The 4,504-nt window shown below is 41.3% G+C and overlaps 1 long non-coding RNA gene across 1 annotated transcript; it reads right to left on the bottom strand.

Moving 5' to 3' along the window:
* Nucleotides 1-89: 89 nt before the first annotated feature.
* LOC102767598 lies at nt 90-2,673 on the bottom strand. Its single transcript, XR_435743.2, has 3 exons — nt 2,578-2,673; nt 1,170-1,231; nt 90-726 (listed from the first exon to the last, which is right to left on the bottom strand). It is a non-coding gene; the product is annotated as an uncharacterized LOC102767598 (long non-coding RNA).
* Between the last annotated feature and the right edge of the window lie 1,831 nt (nt 2,674-4,504).

Below are 4,504 nucleotides of genomic sequence, written 5' to 3'. Positions count from 1 at the left end.
GGGGGGGGGGGGGCCTCCCCTCAGTCCAGCCTGCACCCTCTCCAATCCAGGACCCCTCAGGGGATGTCCGACTGCCAGTGACAAAAAGGGAAAAATATAATCTTTAATGTTTGCTCAGTCATATAGTATGTCTCTCCTGATATTATGCATTTTGAAGATCATTACCTACTTATTCTGTCCCTAAAATGTCACAATTGAAATTTTTTAAAAATATCAGAGGTTCTGAATTAGGACCATGAGAAAGTAACCACCATAGAAATCAAAGAACAAAGTTCCTGAAGGTGGTGGTGATGAGTTTCTAAGATGAATGTAACTTGAACCCAGAAAGCTAACTTCTTCATTCCAATTATAAAAAGAAATGCCCCTCACCCCAAAATGTTTAAAGGTAGAAATAAGAAAGGAGCATGTACACATCTGAATCTTTCAGAAATTTCTACCAGAAATAGTACAAATAACTATACTATTTCTGAGGAAGTATTATTTTGCACATGGCAATAACAATACTATTTAACATTTATCCAGTACTTACTATATATCAGGAACTATTCTATAGAATTCAGAACTCCATGATCTGAACAACCACCCTATGAATCTAATACTATTATTTTCTCTATATTACTAGATGAGAAATTGAGGCATAAGGTTTAAGTACCTAAGGTTACGAGGGTACAAAGTGGCAGAGGAAGGAGTTAACAGAGGCCGTCTGACTCCAAAGCTTGTTTCCACCTTTAAAAACAAACAAACAAACAAACAAACACTTTAACTTTTGAATATATACTAAACTCATAGTTAGAAAACAAACATAAAAAGGTATTTGCCTTTGCCCCATCTATCCTTGTACCACTACCCCCAAGAGAGATAGCCACTTTTATTAGTGTCTGGTGTATCTTGAGTTTTTTAACGGAAACAAATATATATATATATTTCTCCCGCTTCTTACTCCAAATGAAGCATATCATACATTCTGCATCTTGCTTTTTTCACTTATTTTTTGAGTTATTTCAAGTGTCAGTATACAGAAAGCTTCCTTTTCATTCTTTTGTACAGCTGCATATTATTCTGTTCTGTAGATGTACCATAATTTTATTCAATCAGTCTCCGAATGATGGGCAAGAATTGTTTCTAATCTTTTCCTATGCCAAACATAAATAAAATGAACAACCTCTTACCTGTATAATTCAATGCAAATGCAGATACATTTGTAGGATTAATTTCGATATGAAACAGCTGGCTAAAAAAAAAAAAAAAACATTTGCAATTATAGATATTGCTGAATTGTACTTCCCAGGCCAGCTCCATGCTAATACTAATACTATTTAAATTTCCAAGGATTTATATTTTCAAATATGTTACCAGTGGGTTCTCACATCCCCATGCAACTCCTTTTCTTTTTCCATTTTATTGGCTATTCTAGCTTGTCTATTTTTCCATATGAAGTGTAGAATCCAATTATCTAGTTACAAAGGAGCAGGGACTGTAGATATTTGCACACACTTCCTTAGATATTCCTATTGAAAAACATGGTATATCTATTTGTTCACATCTAATGTTACACCCCTTAGTATTTTTAAATTCTTTTCTAATAGTTTTGCCTATTTCTCAAGTTTACTCCTCAATCTTCGATTGCTCTTGTAAATAGCGGTTTCCTTCTGTTATGTCTTCTAACTGTTGTTGTTTATTTTAATTTAGTGTCCAATAACTTTAATTCTCTTATTATTAAAAATGTGAGCGAAAACTTTGGGTGGATTCCTTACAAAAAGCATCTTTGTAAGCAGAAGTAGCTTTTTTCATTACTTCACAAATTCTATACAATCTAAGAACACCTAGATTCATTTAGGAGTTAGGACACTTAGAATCTACTCCAGACTCACGGATAAAGATTGCAACTAAAATGTCTTCAAAGAAGGAAGTAACTGTCTAACCTAGGACCCCAAACCCTTGAATCCCTAATCCTGGGCTTTCTGCGCTGTACGACGCTGCTTCTCAAACTGCAACGCTGATACTTGGTCCAAGATTTAATAGCAGCGCTATTTAAGTACCCCCAAAATCAGGGGAATCAGACCGTCTGAAGCAGGCGCTCTCAAACAAAAAGTTCCTTTGAAACATTCTTGGTTGCTTAAAAAAATCACGGTGAGTTGCATTTTACCTCAATTAAAAAGAAATGCGGTTTTATATAAAAATCCATTTTAAAAGTATTTACCACTTGGCTCCTCCCCGCCCTTCAAATGGTCAAGGAAAACTGATGCTCCACGAAGATGGCACCGTTATCAGCAGCACTTTCGACAAGGGAAGCGCTTCTCCAATGTTACTAACTCAATGCTGGTCTCCCAAAGCTCCCTCTCAAACTCATCCATACACAATCCTGCAACCAGTTTCTCTCTTAATAACCTCAAACATCCGGTCAAACTGAGGGTCACACACGCTCGAATCCTCCTCGGAGATCCCCCCCAACCCCACCCCACAGACAGGCCAGAAGCTCTTAAACCCACTCCCTCTCCCCCGCGCCGTACCCCAATACACTCGGAATCTCCCCTTTAACCTCCCGGACCCGACCGGCCCAAAACCCCCACATCCCACCTCCTACTTTCACGCCACGTGGACCCAGGGGCCGGCTGACCAGAAGACAAAGACCAAAATGTCCACTCGGTGTGCTGCGCCTGCGCATGGGGGTTGGAGGCGGGAGAGACAGGGGAGCCTACCGAGCACTCCCACAAGTCTTCGCGACGCAGCACGCATAGTCATCACGGCCAGGCCCCGGGTGGTATCAGATTACCTTCCATCAACAATGCCGCTTTTCCGGCTTTGGACTACATTTCCCTTAAGGCTTTGCTGGTCGACACTCTGCCTCTGTGCTGTGCGAACTTGACTGCCCCTTTCTATCATTTTGGCGCTCTCGAGGTAAGTAGACTTGCCTTGGAGGAAGATCAGCTCAATCCTGGTGGTAGGTTTGGATCGGGAACTTCCTCTTTGAAGTCTCCCGAGTGCCGTGTCAAACGAGCCAAGCTCAAATTCTGAAATACGAGGATGCCATCTTTTTTGGCTGGTCCGGATCTGGACTACGTTTCCCAGAGACCACAGCGGCCCGACATTACGTCTCTCGACGTGGTGGCAAGGTCTTTAGCTCCGCTGGGACCCGGACGCTACCAAGGGGAGGCCGAAGGTGAGGGGTCTGGGAATCCGGGGCGGGATGGGGCGTGTCCAGAGTTTCAGGTCTTTGCGTGCTGGCGGTAGCGGGCTGAGAATGCCAGATTCTGAGTGTAGCTGTGGTTGGGTGACTGTGAGTGTCCAGTTGTGTTCATGTGTTTTAAGGGTATGTGTCTGGTTGTGTTTTTGTAACCAAGTGTGATACTGTGTTGGAGTGTGGTTTGGTCCTTATGACTGTGTCCCCGTAGTGTACGTATGACCGCACGCCTTGTTTTTGGAGGTGTGAGTGTGACGGGTGCGGGTATCTGGGTTATGATTGCATGTCTCCAAGGTGGGTGTATGGTTGCGTGATATTGTGACCGTGTCTGGTACCATGTGTAATTGTCGTGTGTCTGTGACTGTGTGATGACACTGCGTGTGTATTCCAGCTGTGTCCCTTGGGGTGTGGCGTGCGGGTGTGGTTTGTCTTTGCCTGTGTAAGTGTGATTGTGTCTCCAGAGTAAGTGTTGGATTCACGGTTAACATTGAGTAGAGTGCCAGTAATTGTGTGTATCCTCTAAGTGGGTATGTAATTGTGACTGCTGGGAATTTGTGGGTTTTGGTTTAGGAAGTCTGTGACTATATGAGAGTGACTTTGTGTGTCATGGTGGTGAGATTGTGTGACTTTGTGTCTTCTTAGTAGGTGTGAGATTATGACTGTGTCTGTGATTGTGTGGTTGTGTCCTGTGAGTCTCAAGAGTGGATGCGTGGTTGTGTTTGTGACTGGCCATTTATTTTGTGAAGCATGCAGTATAGAATGTTCCTCAAATTGAGGTGTCTGCTGCTTCCTCATTATTAAATTCAGATTATGCATTTGAGGCAAGAATGTCCCAAAAGTGATATGTTCTCAGTGCATTATATCAAGAGACCCATGAAGTCAATTTGTTTCATTATCAGTGGTGTTAACTTTAATCACTTGATTACAGTGGTGTCTCCACTATTTTTCCCATTATAATTAAAGTGTCTTATGGAGAAATACTTTAAATCTATTATAAATATCCTGTTTCTCATCCTACTTTCGCCTACTAATCTTAATCCATTGTTAATTCTTACCTGAAAATGTTATTGCCAGCTATTTGCCAAATGGTGGGTTTTTTTTGTTTCCATCATTCCTTCTTTATGTGTTAATTGGAATCCTACTGTTGGAAGTTTTCCTTCTCTCCCATTTACTTATTTACTACATTATATAAGTATATACTGGATTAATTGTTATTCTATACGTTATAATCCATTACTATCACTATGTTGTTGCTGAATTATTATGTCCACTGGGAGCCCCTTAGAGTTGGCTCCTGTGTCATTTCAATGTGTTCTCCTTTTC

Source organism: Myotis davidii, unplaced genomic scaffold (assembly GCF_000327345.1).
Source record: "Myotis davidii unplaced genomic scaffold, ASM32734v1 scaffold681, whole genome shotgun sequence".
Lineage (NCBI taxonomy): Eukaryota > Metazoa > Chordata > Mammalia > Chiroptera > Vespertilionidae > Myotis > Myotis davidii.
The sequence above is the reverse complement of the archived record's forward strand: the minus strand, read 5'-3'. Positions and strand labels throughout refer to the sequence as shown.